The sequence below is a fragment of the Hyperolius riggenbachi genome, chromosome 10, assembly GCF_040937935.1.
Source record: "Hyperolius riggenbachi isolate aHypRig1 chromosome 10, aHypRig1.pri, whole genome shotgun sequence".
Classification (NCBI taxonomy): Eukaryota; Metazoa; Chordata; class Amphibia; order Anura; family Hyperoliidae; genus Hyperolius; species Hyperolius riggenbachi.
Genome location: NC_090655.1, coordinates 181369997 through 181390457, shown reverse-complemented (window position 1 = coordinate 181390457; position 20461 = coordinate 181369997). Strand labels below are relative to the sequence as shown.

General features: G+C 47.3%; 1 protein-coding gene across 3 annotated transcripts in view; it reads right to left on the bottom strand.

Moving 5' to 3' along the window:
- The window catches only part of LOC137536052 (ghrelin-like), a 64379-nt gene extending 46853 nt beyond the window's left edge, over positions 1–17526 (bottom strand). For 2 of the 3 annotated variants that reach the window (XM_068258026.1, XM_068258028.1), the window contains exons 1-2: positions 17184–17270; positions 1266–1358 (exon numbers count right to left, since the gene is read on the bottom strand). The gene's annotated coding sequence lies outside the window, so the exon portion shown is untranslated. Of the gene's footprint in view, positions 1–1265; positions 1359–17183; positions 17271–17395 lie in introns of those variants that run through there. The other variant, XM_068258027.1, reaches the window with a different exon arrangement.
- Positions 17527–20461: the final 2935 nt, after the last annotated feature.

The following is a 20461-nucleotide window of genomic DNA, read 5'->3' as shown; positions in this document are numbered from 1 at the left end:
CTCACTCCTGTCTCTCTCGCCGCTCCCCCCGCCTCCTGCATCGGTGGGAAGGGATGCGGGCGGGGACTTGAGCGATGCAGGAGGCGGGGAGCGGCGAGACTGACAGGAGAGAGGAAAACACAGCGTGCTCTGACAAGCTTCGTGTCAACAGCGCGGCTGTGTTTTAGGGGGGTATTGCGTAGCGCTGGGGGAGCTTAGGGGCAAACTATATAGCAACAGAGGCTGTGCTCTATAGACAGACCCAGCCTCTGTATGGGGATTTTATTCTCAGAACCCCGCCTCGGGTTCTCTCTAACATTTAAAATGAACCCCTTACCTCCCACACTCCCCAATAGTTACCCCCAAAAAAACTTTTTGTAAAAAAAATATATACAAAAATATACAATAAAAAAAACAAAACATAAATAGTTACTTTAGGGACTGAACTTTTTTTTAATATGTACTGTATGTCAAGAAGCTTTATTTCTGTTACTTTGTAAATTATGGGCTTATGATTTGTAATGGACCCAAAACTGAAAAAAAATGCACCTTTATTTCCAAATAAAATATTGGCGCCATACATTGCACTATAGAAAAAACTTTAAGATATGGATTGTTTCGTTGTGATAAGTAGTAATAAAGTTATAGCCAACTGAGCACTAACAGGTGAAAATTGCTCTGTTTTTTTTTAAAGGGGAAAACCCCTTGAAGGTGAAGTAGTTAAGGGCTCTGCCTCTGACATAAAAGACCTGGCTTCAAATCTCGGCTCTTTCTATTTAGTAAGCCAGCGCCTATTCAGTAGGGAGTTCTTAGGCACAAGACTCCCTAACACTGCAGGGTGGCCTCTTGAGCGCCTCTCAAGCGCTTTGAGCCTCACAGGAGGAAAGCACTATACAAATGTTGGAATTATTATTATTACACAACATGCAATTTCCCATTAGATCAATGTGTCGAATTGATAATTTCTGTCATATCCGTATCAAATTTAATTTCATTAGTGCACAAAATCGATCCTGTTCTAGATTGGAAGCAGATCAGACATGACAGAAATGATCGATTTGATCTGACAGGAAATTCTATGGTGTGCACCTAAAGCTAACCTTGGGTCAAAAAACACAAACTTAACAAAGAAGAGGTCCTCCAGACCCCTGTTGTCGATCAGTAACCCCCAAAGAAATACGACAAGAGCTTTTTGGATTGAAGATCGGGGCTATACTCCTCTTCATGCTACTTCTCAGGTGTGGCCGCACTTGCAAAAATCACACTTACCAGCTTACTATACTTACCTAAGTGGACACTGGACAGACGTCAGTGAGAGTGGACAAAGTAGATACTTGTACCTTCTGTGTATTGAGTCCAAGGTCCAAATCTAGCCACACCTGTAAAGATCCAGATTATTATTAACATTAATTCAATTCACTTTTTTCTCCTGATTTTGTTTCCTAATATCCTTTTTCATCTCTTCTTTAAAGAGAATCTGTATTGTTAAAATCGCACAAAAGTAAACATACCAGTGCGTTAGGGGACATCTCCTATTACCCTCTGACACAATTTCACCGCTCCCCACCGCATTAAAAGTAGTCAAAAACTGTTTTAAAAAGTTTGTTTATAAACAAACAAAATGGCCACCAAAACAGGAAGTAGGTTGATGTACAGCAAGTCCACACATAGAAAATACATCCATACACAAGCAGGCTGTATACAGCCTTACTTCTGAATCTCAAGAGATCACTTGTGTGTGTTTACCTTCTGTCCCCAGCTTCTCTCATGCACTGAACATTACAGGCTTCCTGCAGACAGCTCTGCCTATGTTGTTAATTCCTTAGTATGTGACAGACCAGCTCCTTTCACAGCCTCCAGAGAAGGATTTTTATCCAGCTCTCTTCTATCACTGATAAGATAGCAGAGAAGCTGCTGGCTTATGTAAATAAAACACACACTGGAGTGTGCATAGAGGAACAGTTCAACACTGAAGAACTTGGCAGCCTTCCAGACACAGGCCGACAAGTCTGACAGGAGAAAGATACATTGATTTATTACAGAGATGGTTATAGTAGAAAGAGCTGCAGCAAGCCAGATCACATTAGAATAGGTTTAGGAACTTGTAGGAAGGTAGAAAAAACGTTGTAATTTTTGTTACAGAGTCACTTTAATGAACATTTTAGCACTTTGCAATAGGAAAAGTAGCAAAAAGGTGAAAAATTGATCTGAATTAGCCCAATAAAAAGGTTTAGTTTTTGTATCAGGCCATAAATGTCACCTTGGTGCTGGATGTATGCTACCACTAATGACTTATCTAACTGCATGCATATAGACATCTTCTTCTTTAGTAGACCAAAAGTGACCAATAGATTACCCTCAGTTTTCAGAGATTCGAACAGGAAAAGGAGACAGGACATGATCATCAAGATCGGACTACCTAGTCTTAACGCCATATGCCCCACTCCTGCTGGCTACCATTTGTATGATGGAGCAGAGTGGTCGGTACATACAGATAGGCACCCAGTATAACAAGTTAGAGCTCTTTACTGAAGAAAACGTGCAGAGACAAATCATACACCACCATCAGGTAATACAAGTTTACTTAGAACAAAGAGGAACACAGAAAGAACCAGGGCCGTGGAGTCGGAGCAATTTTGGGTACCTGGAATCAGAGTTGGAGTCAAAGTTGGTGGTTTCATAAAGTCAGATGATTTTTGTACCAAATCCACAGCCCTGGTAAGCAGGGAGGGGCTTTCATTTATTCAACTACTTGAATTCGAAATTAAAATGAGGCTCGATTGCCTCAGGTGTGACCACAAGAGACGGGGGTTACTTACCCAGAAGTCCGTCGGCCTCTATGCATCTTCCACCACTTGCACGCGACCTATGGCACGCGTTGCACGACTCATTATAGCACTTCCTCCTTCCGGCTTGAAAAGGGAGGGGGCCACTAGACACCAAGTAACTTTATAAGGCAGGGAGGTGGCCACTAGACATTGAGGTTGGCCCACAACTTGGTCCCAGTGTTTAATTTTGTCCCACTTTGTATTTGAGTTTTCCACCGCTGCCTTAGAGCCTTCCCGTTCATCTCTACTTCCCCTCGTTCCACTGCCGCTGGCCCTCCTTCCAGTCTTCAACTTTAGTGTCGAAGAGGCCTTTGGGCATCCTCTAAGGCCACTGAAGTGCTCGGTTCTCCAAGTACTTCCAAAGACGGACAGCTCCGTACTAGAAGATCTGAAGCAGCCGACGGGAGATTTGAACACGGGCCTCGGCAGTGGAACGAGGGGACACAGAGAGGAACAGGAAAGCTATTAGGGATCCAGAGTTTCCCCTCTTCTGAGGTGAGTATCTTACTTTTTTATAGCAGGTTACAGCTGTCCTTTTTTGGTTGGCGCTCCACAATACAATATCAGAAACATTCTGTGTAAATAAACCTTCTAGCACTGTTCCTATGCTGTCCACTGACCAGTCCCATAATCCCTTAAGGGTGAGGCGAGTCGTTCGATAGTAAGGCCCAATCGAACCCGGCACACACAATATGGCTACAAACTGTCAGCAGCTGCTGCTCATTATGCCTTGCAGTCACCTCCCGCTGTCAGATCCACAATTATTATGTAGCTCAGAACAATATAAATTTCATTCATCTTCGGTCTTTGGATCCACACACACTGCACATTCCTCTTCACACACAGGCCCAACAGGGAGATGGAACATGACAGCTATCCTCTGATTCTTCTTAACCTCTTGAGGACTGCAGTGTTAAACCCCCCTAGTGACCAGGCCCTTTTATGTAAAATGGGCCACTGCAGCTTTAAGGCCAAGCTGCAGGGCCACACAACACCGCACACAGGTGATTCCTCCCCCTTTTCTCCCCACCAACAGAGCTCTCTGGTGGTGGGGTCTGATCTCTCCCCGTGTGTTTAAATTATATATATATATATATATATATATATATATATATATATATATATATATATAAATATTATTGTTCATTATTTTTTAAATACATTTTACTAATTTTTTTAATTTGTATTACCCTAGGCCCACCCTCCCTTTCCCCGCCAGCCAATCACTGTGATCAGCTGTCATAGGTTTCAGCCTATGGAGGGGACAGAAGTGTCACACAGCTGTCCCAAGTACAGAGCTGCTGCAGAATGCAGCGCTGCGCGTGTAATTAGACAGTGGTTTCGCCGTCTAATAGTCTCCTGAGTGGCGATCGCCGCTCGGAGACTGAAGGAGGGGCGGAGCTCCGCCCCCGAGCAGGAGATGCACGCGCAGCCTGAGCGCGATCTCCTGCAAACTGCTGCCCCAGGACTTTACGCTGATTGGCGTTAGGTGGTCCTGGGGCTGCTGCCGCGGCCACGCCCATCGGTGTGATGCGGTCGGCAAGCAGTTAAAGGATCATTATTGCAAAAAAAATGTAAAATGTAAAATACATGTAAACACATAAACAAAAAGCAGGTTTCTCCCAGAGTAAAATGAACTATAAATTACTTTTCTACCATGTTGCTGTCACTTAAAGTTAGTAGCAGAAATCTGACAGAACTGACAGGTTTTGGACTAGTCCATATCCTCATGGAGGATTCTTAGCATGGCCTTTATAAAGACACTCCCTGAAAAGGATTTTTTTATAGCTCATTTTAATTTTGGAGAAATGTACTTCATATTTGTATGTGTTGACATGTATTTTAAATATTACGATTTTCGCGATAGTGGTCCTTTAAGGGGTCGTGGAGCTGCAGATTACATGACAAAGCATGGAAACTGATGTATCCTTCACATTTCTCCAGCATCAAAGGGAAGAGAATTCTATCCCCCATGTGCAAGGAAAGTGTATGGGGTGGGGGTGGGGGATTAGACCCTATGGCTCCAGCGGCACAGGGCTGATTCATTCCTATGGCAGGGTCAGGTGCATGGACAGCAGTGTGACACGTCAATTATTCAGGACAGTCACGTTTACATTCATTATCCTGATTTCAGCATCAGACTCACTTCCTATATCTGTATATTTTGCAGTATATTGGTATGTAGCCCTGCCCTCCCAATGATGTCACAGCCTAGTCTATTTAAATATGCAGAATTCTCCTCCCAGGGAGGCATATACAGAATTCTCCTCCCACTTAAGTATCATTTTCACTGATGGGACTGTCGGTAAACAAGCATTCCGCAGAGATGCACCTGACAGCAGTAAAGATGTCTCTACCTGTGATACATTTCAGAATGCAAATTGGGCTGAGGAAAGATTTTTAAAATGGGCAAACACTGACCAGATAATTTATAAAGTTATATTGTACGTAATAAGCTATTTTACTAAAGGTGCCCATTAACGGTACAATTTTTTCACCAAATGCAATATTTCAATGCGATTTTAACGATCGAAAATAATTGGAAGGTAATTATCGATTGTTCACATTTACTGAACGATTCTGTCTTAAAATTCGATCATAAAATCCAACTTTTGGATCAAATTTTATCCTACTCCGCAATCAACCAAATAATCGTTCCTTATTGATTGCCTTCATAAACGGCGACTTTTCTATACAACTTGATCAATAAAATCACATCAAAAGATCGCATTGGGTGAAAAAATTGTACCGTTAATGGGCACCTTAATTACAATATTTTTAGTACAGTTCCTTTTAATGTTGCTGTACTCTAAAGCTAGTTTCCCAAAGGACACAGTCTAGCATGTGTGCGGAGGTATACGCTAGATTGTGATTGTTGGAAAACGAGCAATCCCCGACGGTTAGTGATGAGTGAATGTTGTTGACGCACATTTTAATTCAGTAACGGCATGACAATGGTGTGCCAATTGGATCATTACCAGAAGCGCGAAGATGAGGACCCAGAAGTGTGATATTTGCCACACCCGTCTAAACCAATCCTCTGGGACAGATCGGTCTACATGGACAATAATCTCTTTTTTACCATGATTAGGACACAATGTATACACAATTCTCGACCGAGCCGTTATTTATCGATACATTTCGATGACAGCAGCCTACCTTGTGTACCCATCCCCACCCGTAGGGGTGCCCTGTACCCTTTACCCTGGTGCCTAACCATTAACCACCTCCCCTAGCGGAGCCTAACCCTTAACACCCTCCCACTCCTGCCGCCAAGCTGCGATTAGCATCAATAGCTGGAAATTTGGGGCTAGTTGCTATTTTATCATTGCCGCGTATAAAGGTGCCCTGTACTTCACGGCACAGCGGGTTCCTTTTTACCCGCTTCGCTGTAGCAGGACACATGCTGATTGTACGCAGTTTAGCACACAGAACACCAGTTTGCACAGAAAGTCCACATTGTCTCTCTTGCTCCATTATGACCCTCACTAGGAACTGTTACAGTTATCCTATCTGGTCTATCAGTCTGCGAAGGACTGGAGGTTTTACACATTAAATGCCATACCCAGGGCCGGTTCTTTCATGAAGCAAGGTGAAACATTTGCATCAAGCGCAGAGATTTCAGGGGCAGCATTTTTGTACTGTGTGTACCTTCCTGAGGAGGAATGGAGTGGCTAGCAGTCTGTTTGGCACAGACTCACAGCCAGCCAGTGTGCTATTGTGTTGAGCTGCAGCATGTCATGTGAGAACATTAAATGAAGCAAAGTAAATTGTCGGGTGCTGTGTGATCATTCCAAATCGGGGGTGGGGCGGGGTTTGAATTATAAAACAACCTATTTTTCTCATGAAATATTTATGGTATGCATGACTAGGGGTGTGATTTGGGCGTGATGAAGGGTGTGGCAGGGGCGTGGCTTAAGTGTCCCTCTTTCCCATCTCAAAAAGTTGGGAGGTGTGGTTATGCTTTGAATCAGGATGATACTATTTATTGGCTAACTACAATCCTTGGCTCTAGTCTACTTCAGGGAACCCAGCACAATTCCTCATGGGGAGCAGTTCTCCAATCACAGTACTCTCTTACTGCACTAAGCGATGTGATTGGCCAAATAGTGTGGGCGTAGTTTACTACAAGCCTGGGGGCTGACTATGCTGGGAAGGGCGAGGGGGGTAGGAGGCTCCCAATTTACCTTTGCCCCGGGCCCCCATGTTGCTTAAACCGGCCCTGGGGCTGTGAGAGCCTGTGTGTATATTGTGAGTCTGGGGAATACAGTAGTTAGGCTGCTGGAAGGGACAGGGCTGCTGTATATGGATACAGGTGGCTGCAGACAGAGCTGCACGTGATCAGGGGCGCTGCTGCTGCACATGGCAGGCTGCTTAGGTAAACACAGTACAATAGAGGGTTTTATCATCAAAGCAATGTGACTGCTGGGTATATCAGTGACTGCAGGGTAGGCCTGTGTTGGTGGCGCAGGTCACTGCAGGGAAGAAGTACTGTCCACAGCAAGCTGCCTGTGCTGCTCACACCAACCCCGACACTACAGGTGGGAGACTTCCAAGCTTCCCGATACTGCCTCTGTAGTATGGCTGCAGGGTGCCTCTCACTGAGCAGACAGGTGTGCTCTCCCCACCGGCCAGCAGCCCATACTGCTACTTTATCTAATCTACCATATGGGAACATGATGCGGTGCAGTGGCGGTGCAGCAAATGCAAGGTAAGATGCTGCCCATAGCAACCGCATCAGTTATATCAGTCAGTGCCAGTGCAGAGATGCTGCCCATAGCAACCGTGTCAGTTATATCAGTCAGTGCAGAGATGCTGCCCATAGCAACTGTGTCAGTTATATCAGTCAGTGACAGTGCAGAGATGCTGCCCATAGCAGCTGCATCAGTTACATCAGTCAGTGCAGAGATGGTGCCCATAGCAACCGTGTCAGTTATATCAGTCAGTGCAGAGATGCTGCCCATAGCAACCAGACAGTTATATCAGTCAGTGCAGAGGAAAGCATGAAAGTGGAACTAGATTTTCAAAATCCGTTTTTACAGAGAACCCAAGGCGGAATTTTTAATTCTAAATAGGACCTGTATTCACCTGGAGCTAGTCAATCATTGTTCTCCTCCATTACAGGATCTTCACGCCTCCACTAGCTTCCTCCAATCGGAAGCTAAGCGCTTACTTTGGCACAAGCTCTGTGTACCTTTGGGCCTGATTCATCAAGCTGCGTTCCTTAGCAGTGCAGCTTAAAGAAAACCTGTACGAAAAAAGTTCCCCTGGGGGTACTCACCTCAGTAGGGGGAAGCCTCTGGACACTATAGAGGCTTACCCCATCCTCCTGTGTCCCACAGCAGTCTCGCTGCAGCCCCCGGAACGCACAGGCGATAATTTGTCCTGCTGTGCAATATTTACCTTTTCTGGCTCCAGCGGGGGCGCTGTTGCGGCAACTTCTGACGGAGAATAGGCGGAAATAGCCAATCTCCTTTGGGTCCGCTGTACTGCGCAGGCGCAGGAGAGCGGTCCGACGGAGATCAGCTATTTCCGCCTATCTCCGTGGGAAGAGCGGATACTGCGCCTGCGCTGGAGCCAAGAGGTAAATATTTACATCGCCGCCGCTCCAGGAGAATTTCGCCGCCGCCGTAGGGCCGAGGAGGACGGGGGAAGCCTCAATAGGATCCGGAGGCTTCCCCCTACTGAGGTGAGTACCCCCAGGGGAACTTTTTTCATTACAGATTTTCTTTAACCCTGGCGTTCAATTTTTCCCAGGATTTCTGTGCAAAAAAGTGATAAAATTTATTTTTAAAACTTTTTTTTTCCTGTAACTTGCAAAAATGTGTCAAGCAAGGGAATAGTAGGCAATGCAGGAGAGTATTGATGTGTATGCACGTTTATACTGTTCACAGCATGTTTTTATGGACGGATATATCTGTCCATACCGCTAGGGAGGTTAATGTGAAGGAGCGCCCGCTTTGCCTAGGGCCCATAACTAACTGCAGGTGGTCTTGTGCAGTATCATTACCGCGATACTTCACTTGCAGCCGCTACTATGTTAACTTACATGGTTACAACTATGTAAATGAACAGCGTAGCGGCCGCAAGTGAATTATCGCGGTAACAATACTTCACAGGACCACCTGCAGTTAGTTACGCGCTTTTCTATGTAAGCAAAGTAAAATGCAAGAAAAACTCATGTGCAAAATGCTAATGCAATTAAAATGCACTCAAAATGCTAATAAAACACATTAACGCATATGCAGCAAAACGCAACCTTTCACGCATCGCCTAGTGTGTTCCCAACCCTCAATGAGAACTTTGGACAGTGCTAATCCTATTAGAGGGTGGATGATGAATTAAAAATTAGGTGTGTGCACAAGGCTTTTGGGCCATGTCTACGGCTAGAACCAGCTAGGGCGATATTGGCAGTGTTTTTAAATCGCTGACGATTGAAAAAAAAAAAAAAACGATTTGCCAATGTATTTAATTGGTGGGGAACCCACTAGTGCGATTGCGATTAGGATTAATCACAATCGCATGACATGCAGCATTTTGGGCACTCAATGTTATGCAGGTCCGTTTCTAGGGGCCGTGCAGCCGTGCTGCAGCTCTGAGCGCAGAGGGAGGGGGGGCGCTGTAATGGAGGGGGGAGCCGCAGCCGTGGGGAGGGCAGCCCGACCTCTCCCTCCCTTCCTCTCCCTGGGCCGCCCTCCGTGCTCCCCCTCCAGACTGCAGAGTAATGCGCAGGGAAGCGCTGTATACAACTACTCACCTCATGGGCGTCCGCAGAAAATTTTCCAGGGGGGGGCAAAAAGTGGGGAGCAAAAAGTGGGGCGGCGCGCGTAGTCCAGGCTGGTGTTGTGTGGCGCACCAAAAAATGGAGCTACGTCATGCCGAAGAATGGGTGTGGTCATGAACCAGAATGTGGGTGTGGTCGTGGGTGGAGACAAGTTTACATGAACTAAGCAATGGTGGGACATTAGATTAGGACAGTGGTGGCGAACCTTTTGGAGGTCGAGTGTCCAAACTGCAAAGTCACTTTACTATCACAAAGTGCCAACAGCAATTTAAACTAAATACAAACGTTTTAACTCATACATGAACATTATGGAAAATTAAGTTGAAAATAAACTGTGAAGATAAACAATTTCATCCATCGTACTCCTGAAAAAAAGTATTCATTTTTTTAGAACCTCCCAGTTTCATTTTCTGTTTTAAAAAGCGGAAAAAGTAGGTTTAATGCTATTGTCTCATATGATGATGATTCAGCTTTTTCCATAGTCTCGCAGTAAGCAATCATGTGGCCTCAAGACAAATTCAGCAATCATGAGGCCCCCCCCCCAACAAGACAAATTCAGCAATCATGAGGCCCCCAACATGACCAACTCAGCAATCATGAGGCCCCCAACAAGACAAATTCAGCAATCATGAGGCCTCCAACAAGACAAATTCAGCAATCATGAGGCCCCCAACAAGACAAATTCAGCAATCTTGAGGCCCCCAACAAATCATGAGGCCCCCAACAAGACAAAGTCAGTAACCATGAGGCCCGCAACAAGACAAATTCAGCAGTCATGAGGCACATAAATAGACAGCTTTTCACATAAATAGGCAGAATGCCCCCTTAATATGTAGACACCTCTCACCTGGCAGCAGTTCCCCAAAATACACTCAATCTGACAGCAGTGGTTCCCCAAAAATAGGTAGCCCCAGGTCTATAGGTGTCCCCAGAATAGGTGGCCAGCGGTATAGATGTCCCCAGAACTGGTAGCCAGGGGTAGAGATGTCCCCAGAACAGGTAGCCAGGGGTATATGTCCCAGTATATGTAGGCAGGTGTATATGTCCCAGTATATGTAGCCAGGGGGATATGTCCCAGTATATGTAGACAGGTGTACATGTCCCAGTATATGTAGGCAGGGGGTATATGTCCCAGTATATGTAGCCAGGGGTATATGTCCCAGTATATGTAGCCAGGGGGATATGTCCCAGTATATGTAGGCAGGGGTATATGTCCCAGTATATGTAGGCAGGGGTATATGTCCCAGTATATGTAGGCAGGGGTATATGTCCCAGTATATGTAGGCAGGGGTATATGTCCCAGTATATGTAGGCAGGGGTATATGTCCCAGTATATGTAGGCAGGGGTATATGTCCCAGTATATGTAGGCAGGGGTATATGTCCCAGTATATGTAGGCAGGGGTATATGTCCCAGTATATGTAGGCAGGTGTAAATGTCCCAGTATATGTAGGCAGGTGTATATGTCCCAGTATATGTAGGCAGGGGTATATGTCCCAGTATATGTAGGCAGGGGTATATGTCCCAGTATATGTAGGCAGGTGTATATGTCCCAGTATATGTAGCCAGGGGGATATGTCCCAGTATATGTAGGCAGGTGTATATGTCCCAGTATATGTAGGCAGGGGGTATATGTCCCAGTATATGTAGCCAGGGGTATATGTCCCAGTATATGTAGCCAGGGGGATATGTCCCAGTATATGTAGGCAGGGGTATATGTCCCAGTATATGTAGGCAGGTGTATATGTCCCAGTATATGTAGCCAGGGGGATATGTCCCAGTATATGTAGGCAGGTGTATATGTCCCAGTATATGTAGGCAGGTGTATATGTCCCAGTATATGTAGGCAGGGATATATGTCCCAGTATATGTAGGCAGGTGTATATGTCCCCGTATATGTAGCCAGGGGGATATGTCCCAGTATATGTAGGCAGGTGTATATGTCCCAGTATATGTAGGCAGGGGGTATATGACCCAGTATATGTAGCCAGGGGTATATGTCCCAGTATATGTAGGCAGGGGTATATGTCCCAGTATATGTAGGCAGAGGTATATGTCCCAGTATATGTAGGCAGGGGTATATGTCCCAGTATATGTTGGCAGGGGTATATGTCCCAGTATATGTAGGCAGGGGTATATGTCCCAGTATATGTAGGCAGGGGTATATGTCCCAGTATATGTAGCCAGGGGGATATGTCCCCAGAAAAAGTGGCCATGTCTGTGTGCAGGAGGAGGGGAGCAGCGGAGAGAAGAGGGAGAGCTATGGGTACTCACCTTAGGAGGCTCTCCCTCCCTCTCTCGCTGTCCCCTCCGGAGTCCGGAATGAAGTGTGCAGCGGCTGGCAGGGGGTGGAACTTACCTCTTCTCGTCGCACGCGCCGGATGGATTAGCCGCTACTCTGGCCTGATCCAGACCAGAGTGCGGCACCAGAACTTCCGGCGCAGGAGCGAGAGGAGGCAAGTTCCGCCCGCTGCCAGCCGCTGCACAGTGCACACTTCATTCCGGAGGGGACAGCGAGGGAGAGAGAGCCCCCTAAGGTGAGGGAAGGGGGGGGTGACGTCCGCCCTTACCCACTGTGCCCATAGCTCTCTCTTCTCTGCGCTGTTCCCTCCTGCTGGCTGCACGGGCACGCGGCCAGGGGGGGGCAGCGGGCGGCCAGGCTCGGGCAGATGCCCGGTTTTGCCATATGTGCGGACGCCCGTGACTCACCTCCCTGGTTCCAATCGCCTCTCACTCGCCGCCGGTCTTCTCCTCTCTGTATAGACACTGATACACACGCTGCTTCCTGTTCAGCGGGTGTATCAGTGTCTGTGCAGAGAGGAGAAGACCAGCGGTGAGTGAGCTGGCGCTTGGAACCAGGGAGGTGAGTAGTTGTATACAGCGTTTCCCTGCGCTAATTACTCTGCAGTCGGAGGGGGAGCACGAAGGGCGGCCCGAGGTGAGGAAGGGAGGGAGAGGTCGGGCTACCCTCCCTACGGCTGCGGCTCCCCCATTATGAGGGGGGCACCTACCTACCTAACCTATACTGGGGGGCAGCTACCTATCTAGACTATACACTTGGGGAACCTACCTATCTAACCTATACTGGGGGAACCTACCTATCCAACCCATACTGGGGGAACCTACCTATCCAACCCATACTGGGGGAACCTACCTATCTAATGTGTACTGGGGGAAGCTACCTATCTAAACTATACTGGGGCACCTACCTACATAACCTATACTGGGGACACCTACTTATCTAACCTATACTGTGGGCAACTACCTAGCTAGCCTATACTGCGGGCACCTACCTAGCTAGCCTATACTGGTGGCAACTATACTGGCTACCTATATTGGAGGCACATACCTAACTAACCTATACTGGGGGCACCTACCTATCTAACCTATGCTGGGGGCAACTATTCTGGCTACCTATATTAGAGGCACCCACTTAGCTAACCTGTACTGGGGGCAGCTACCTAACTAACCTATACTGGGGTCACCTACCTATCTAACCTATGCTGGGGGCAACTATTCTGGCTACGTATATTAGAGGCACCCACCTAGCTAACCTGTACTGGGGCACCTACTTATCTAACCTATACAGGGGCAACTGCCTATCTAACCTATAATGGGGCAACTATACTGGATACCTATACCGGAGGCACATACCTGGCTAACCTATACTGGGGGCAATTATACTGGAGCACCTATGCCTGGCTACCTACACTGGGGGGACCTATAGTTGGCTACCTATACTGAGGGCAACTAGACCTGGCTAACCTATACTGTTGACACCTATACCTGGCTCCACGGCAGGTGGGGGGCACAATTTTTAGACTCTCGCCCTGGGTGCATTTTAGCCTAAAAAATGCCCTGATGTTATGTATAGAAGTGCTGCAAAACCGTTTTCAAAAAGAAATTTTACAGCGATTTGGGGGCTGAGCGTTTATAATTTTAAATAAAGTTAATTATACTTACTGGGTGTCTCGATGTCCAGCTTCCGCCCATAGCAGAAGATGTCACAGAAGCTTCTCTGATTGGTCCTAGAGAAACACCTATGACCTCTTCCATTAGGGGGCAGGGCTACGGAGGAAAGCCTTTTATTTAAATTTACAAATGCTCGCCCCCAAATTGCTGCAAAATTCATTTTTAAAGCGATTTTGCAGGGTTTCTATACTTAGCACTGAGCTCAAACACACTCAAAATGCTGCCTGCCCTGCGATTGCGATTAACTCTAATCACAATCGCATTAGTGGGTTCAGCCCCATTTAGATACAGTGACAAAGTTTTTTTGGAATCGCTGTCGATTGTCAGTGATCCCAAAACACTGCCAAAAACGCCAATGGGTCCCAGCCCTTAGGGTCACTTTATGGCTGGGTTTACACACACACACACATGCATCTAAAACAGCCGATAATGACGGTTTCAACTGCCGATCATAATGTGTGTACAGAGGCTGCAGATCGCTATAGCTCGGGCATTGGTAAAGATCCGTACGACCCCCGATGCCTGAGCACGACCATTCACAATGCTTTCTACTAGCCTGCCCACCAATTAAAGCCTTTCCGTCATTGCAACAATTCTCGCATGTGTGTATGTAGCTTCAGTGTATAGAAACCATAGCAGTCACTTTGTGGAATATGATCCAGCCCTACACACTGCCAGCAATACACCTCACCTTCCCTAATGGCACCATAATATTGCTCAGCATCGCCCCATACACAGACCTCAGGTTATACACAGCCCAGAAGATCACAGTATGCCAGGTGACAGGCCCGAGTATTCAGGTCAGGAGGCCCCTGTTACACATGATATCCCCAGCATTGTGGCTAAGGGCTCATTTACACTACAGAACACATGCACAACTTCGATTTTATGCATGCATCTCCATCACACGGAATGCACATTGAGGTGTCTTAAAGCGCAGACACTGGCAGCAGCAACACAGTAGAACCCATTGGTAAAATGTGTTTATCGTGTGATAAGATGTTCCCAGAAAAGTTAAATCGCAACTCCCAGGAACGCACAGCTCTACAGTGTGGAAGTCTATGGACTTTCATGTTACTATGTGGATCGCACACTATGTGCAATGCATCAAAACTGACAGCGCAGCACTTAGTGTGAATGAACCCTAAGAAGAATTGCAGGTGATGTTTTATGGCTCAGCAGCTGTGAAACTTGGATCCGATGTCTGCAGTGTGATACAGCTGAACCAGTAAGGGCTCTTTCACACTAGGAGTTGCACCATGCGTTTTGACGGATCGCTCCTAGGCTGCGTTTAGAAAGGTAACATGAAAACCTATTTGACTTTCATGTTAACTTTCACATTAGATGACACATACCAGAGCGTTACATTGTAATGCATGTGGGAGCTTCGTAACGTCCAGTCGCAGCGTTCTCCCGCAGGGTGAATTAGAACTACCGCCGCTAATGTTCCTGCACACGCTCTGTGATGTGAAAGCTGAAGTGCACTGTGTTATCAATGTAGTTAGTCCACCAGAATGATAAGTCCACAGTAACAGCACAAAGGTAATGATTGTAAACCTAGCTGTAGAAACAAGTGCTAAATCATTGCATAAAAGCTGTGCTTACCATTATACAGCCTGACAATATATGTTGTGCATGTATTAATCTTCTATTAATATACAGCATATATATTACAGTATAGTCAGAAATGCTATTGCATACATTACATATAGCACTGGCCGGGTGAGCTGGAAGCGCGAGGCATCTGCAGCAGGTGAGGTGACCGGAAACACGCCCTCCGCGGACACAGCACGCTCGAGACACTGACAGCCGGAGGAGGTGGACGAGTCTCCGCTCTGCACAGCCGAGGACGAGAGTCCGCCCACCCTCTGGAGGCATCACACGGAGCAGCCAGGAACCAGGATCGCGTTTGTGTGCGGAGCTCCCTCTTGTGGCCGGACTCTAAAATGTCCATGGAACTTGTGTGCTGAGCTCCCCCGTGTGGCCGCTATAGAATGTCTTATTGATGTACATACGCACTGTTAGGAGTCAGTTCTATGGGAGGGCTGTGTGTATATTGTGAGTCTGAGGAATACAGTAGTGAGGCTGCTGGAAAGGACAGAGCGGCTGTATATGGATGCAGGTGGCTACAGACAGAGCTTCATGTGATCAGGGGCGCTGCTGCTGCACATGGCAGGATGAGCAGATGGTGATTTTCAGTGTGTACAGGCCTTACATCTACAGACATGTTACTATATGCTTCTCTGGGTGTACCAGCAGCATTGAGGAGGGGAGGAGCAGCAACATAAATTGACGGGCAGGCCAGTGTTTCAGTGCCAAGCTGTGGCTAACATGGTGACAGCTTCTGCTCTATTGCTGGGAGATCAGGGGGCGGAGCTGCCCAGTGTGACAGGACTAAGGAGGGGAGGAGCAGCCACATGCTAAGGGGCAGGCCAGAGTACTCTAGACAGCCGAGCCCTGTATATTACATAATAGAGATGGGAAGTTCGGATCTTTTCAATGATCCGGATGATTCGAATCGGATCATTGAAAAGATCCGGATCTTTGATCCGAATCTCGGATCATTTTACTACGGAAGCATTTCGGGGGTGAAATGACTAGCAGGACAGGAGAAGGGGAGGGGGGTGGACACACAGAGAAGGGGAGAAGATGGACAGAGGGCAGGGAGTGGACAGAGATGGGGGGAGGGACGAGCAGAAATGTTTGTTTGCACACAATACCCACATGCTGCAGTCATATGCTTTACATGTATTTCACCTATATGCTTATCTGTGTACTTAGAATGCAAACGTCGCACAGTGAAAGAAAGCATTCCCCAAAGCATTCCCAGAAGTGAAGTGCAGCTGTATAGAGCAGAGTGCAGGAGGATCATATTGCGCTGCAATCACAGTGCCTGCTGCCCTGTCCTAGCCCAGCACGCTGCCTACACAGTTACTGAGCTGAGCTGTGCTGAGCCAAAAGCTTCCAATGTGTTCACTGTGCACAACTACGGAACAGACAGCCTGTAATGAGCAGCACATTTCAGTGGCACCATGTCCCCTCTCTCTCATTTACCTGTCCCTGGCTGCAAGGAGGGGAGGGTGCAAGGAGGGGAGGGGAACCACCGATCCAACAGAGCAATCCATCTCTGCTCTGCTTCCAGGACCCCGCTGCCCGCTGAGAGGGGGGGTGGTGTCGCTCCTGGCCCCGCCCCTTTTGCGATCCGAATCACTCATTTTGATGATTCGGATGATTCGACTCACAAAATAGATTCGGATCAAAGATCCGAATCGTTCATGATCCGGACAACACTATCACATAACCCCAGCATTGCAGATAGAGGGAAAGTAACTTAGGGTGCAGACACACATCCAACATTGATTAGCCAATTGCTAGAGACTGTTACCACCTCAATGTAGAGTGAGACTTTAAATACTGAGACCAGCTTGTGCAAGTAAGCCTCTCATACGACATGGCAGTGATAAAATTGGCCAATCAAAATTGGATGTGTCCCAAGCTTAAATGTGTGGATAGGCATATGCAGGTCACTGAGTACATAACTGCATGATGCATGCACAGCAGTATATACAGCGCTGCACACGCTCCCTGCCTGACCTTTCCCTATTGCACATAATGCCTCACCTCCATCCACTAGCATGGCATAGCAATAGCAGAGGGGCGTGGTCACGTGTCACTGCAGGTGCCATCCGTAGCGGTGCTCGACTCGAGCTGCCCACTCGTCACAATAGCTGCTATGACGTCATCTCCATCCACTAGCATGGCAGAGCAACAGCAGAGGGGCATGGTCACGTGTCACTGCAGGTGCCTTCCTCAGCGGTGCTCGAGCTGCCCACCTGCGTCACAATAGCTTCTATGACGTCACTCCGGCACTCATTCTTCTTTTCGCAGACGGAGCGGCGGCAGCAGCGGAGACAGACGTGCGGCGTCTCTCTCTCTGTATCCCCGATAGGCAGGAGCTCCCAGCCCCGACATTTTTCGGCAGAAGCTCCGGGAAGGAACAAGCAGTTATATCCCGGAGCTCCCTCTAGCGGCCGGTAGCAGCAATTACACAGTGAGGTAGGATGGAGACGATACAATTAGATTTCTAATAACTAGAGTGACCAGATGTCCCGGATTGCCCGGGACGCGTCCCGGATTCGGGGTCCGCTGTCCCAGGCTGCATGAGGTCCCGGGAAACGTCCCGCTTTCAGCAGCGGGACGTCCCGGCCTTGGGACTCTGGCCACTCTATACTCATGGAGTGGCAGCGGCGTCTATAGACGCCGTGCCAGTTCATTGCCCGCAGCCCCGCTCCAGCCTAACTGTCTTCCGGTGTTCCGACACCGGCAGGCGAGCAGGGCTACGGCAAGATGGCTGCCGGAGCCCTGTACTGGAGACTATTTGTGTCTCCAGTACAGGGCTTCGGGCGCCATCTTGCCGTAGCCCTGTCAGCGCAGGAGAGAAGATCAGCAGCAAGATGGTCCCGGGAGCAGCGCGCCAGAGGCCGGAGACTTCTGCCAGGTAAGTAAATGCTTTTTTTTCCAGGTGAAATGTTTGCCCGCATTGCGTTTTTTTTCCAGGCGAAATGTTTGCCCGCATTGCGTTTTTTTCTCCAGGTGAAATGTTTGCCTGCATTGGGTTTTTTTTTCAGGTGAAATGTTTGCCCGCATTGCATTTTTTTTTCCAGGTGAAATGTCTGCCCGCTTTGCGTTTTTTTTTCCAGGTGAAATGTTTGCCCGCATTGCGTTTTTTTTTCCAGGTGAAATGTTTGCCCGCATTGCGTTTTTTTTCCAAGTGAAATGTTTGCCCACTTTGCGTTTCTTTTCCAGGTGAAATGTTTGCCCGCATTGCGTTTTTTTTCCATGTGAAATGTTTGCCCGCATTGCGTTTTTTTTTCCAGGTGAAATGTTTGCCCGCTTTGCGTTTCTTTTCCATGTGAAATGTTTGCCCGCATTGCGTTTTTTTTCCAAGTGAAATGTTTGCCCACTTTGCGTTTCTTTTCCAGGTGAAATGTCTGCCCGCATTGCGTTTTTTTTTTCAGGTGAAATGTTTGCCCGCATTGCGTTTTTTTTTCCAAGTGAAATGTTTGCCCGCTTTGCGGTTCTTTTCCATGTGAAATGTTAGCCCGCATTTTTCTGGTGAAATGTTTGCCCGGTTTGCGTTTCTTTTCCAGGTGAAATGTTTGCCCGCATTGCGTTTTTTTTCCAGGTGAAATGTTTGCCCGCTTTGCGTTTCTTTTCTGGTGAAATGTTTGCCCGCATTGCGTTTCTTTTCTGGTGAAATGTTTGCCCGCTTTGCGTTAATTTTGTACTGACATGTCACCCGAATTGCGTTTATTTTGTACTGACATGTTGCCCGCATTGCGTTTATTTTGTGCTGACATGTTTGCCCGCATTGCATTTATTTTGTACTAACATGTTTGCCCGCATTGCGTTTATTTTGTACTGACATGTTTGCCCGCATTGCGTTTATTTTGTACTGACATGTTTGCCCGCATTGCGTTTATTTTGTACTGACATGTTTGCCCGCATTACGTTTATTTTCTGGTGAAATGTTTGCCCGCATTGCGTTTATTTTCTGGTGAAATGTTTGCCCGCATTGCATTTATTTTGTACTGACATGTTGGCCGCATTGCGTTTATTTTGTACTGACATGTTTGCCCGCATTGCGTTTCTTTTCTGGTAAAATGTTTGCCCGCATTGCGTTTCTTTTCTGGTTAAATGTTTGCCCGCATTGTGTTTCTTTTCTGGTTAAATGTTTGCCCGCATTGCGTTAATTTTCTGGTGAAATGTTTGCCCGCATTGCGTTAATTTTCTGGTGAAATGTTTGCCCGCATTGCGTACATTTTCTGGTGAAATGTTTGCCCGCATTACGTTTCTTTTCTGGTGAAATGTTTACCCGCATTGCGTTAATTTTGTACTGACATGTTGCCCGCATTGCGTTTATTTTGTACTGACATGTTTGCCCACATTGCGTTTATTTTGTACTGACATGTTGCCCGCATTGCATTTATTTTATACTGACATGTTGCCCGCATTGCGTTTATTTTGGTCTGACATGTTGCCCATTGCGCAATTATTTTCTGGTGTCCGGGGTATCTGTTACTGCATTTATTATTTAATGGTCATAGATGGCTATGTTTGCTGCTTTGTGGTTACGTTATACTATTAGCATCACACAGTTTCTGCACAGCCATGATGCAAAGTCTCGTTTGTCCACATCATGGCGTAAACACTGCTTTCTTATGCCTCGCTGTTACATCATTATGTTAGCTCCGCCCATACAATGTCATGTCCACGCCCATTTTTCATGCCCCCCCCCCAGTCTTCGTCGCTGCGCGCTCCTCAGTCCTCCCCACTCTTCGCGGCGGCGCGCTCCAATCATTGGAGGCGCAGAAGAGGCACATGACGGCGACGCAGCGTTCCAGGCTGATACACGGAAGTAACGTGAGTATTCTCCGTGCCCGCCTGCTCGCCGTTTGTTGCCCGCTGCCCGCATTATAAGAGAGGCAGAAGGAGGGGACCCAGGTGAGGGAGGGGATATGTCCCCCCTCCCCACCGCTATCCCTGCTGTCACCCCTCCTTCTAGCTACACTGGGGGTGGGCCTGGGGGTCACTACACTAGCTATACTGGGGGCAACTATGGGGGCCACTATATTACCTATACTGGGGAGGGGCACCATACCAGCTACAATGGAGGCCACTATACTAGCTACACTGGGGATAACTTTACTAGCTAATTTAGGCCACTATACTAGCTACACTGGGGGCCACTATACTATCTAAACTGTGGGCCACTATACTAGCTATACTGGGGCAACTATGGGGGCCACTATACTACCTATACTGGAGGGCAGCTGTACGGGGGCCACTATACTAGCTACACTGAGGGCAACAACAATACCTACATTGGGGGCAACTGA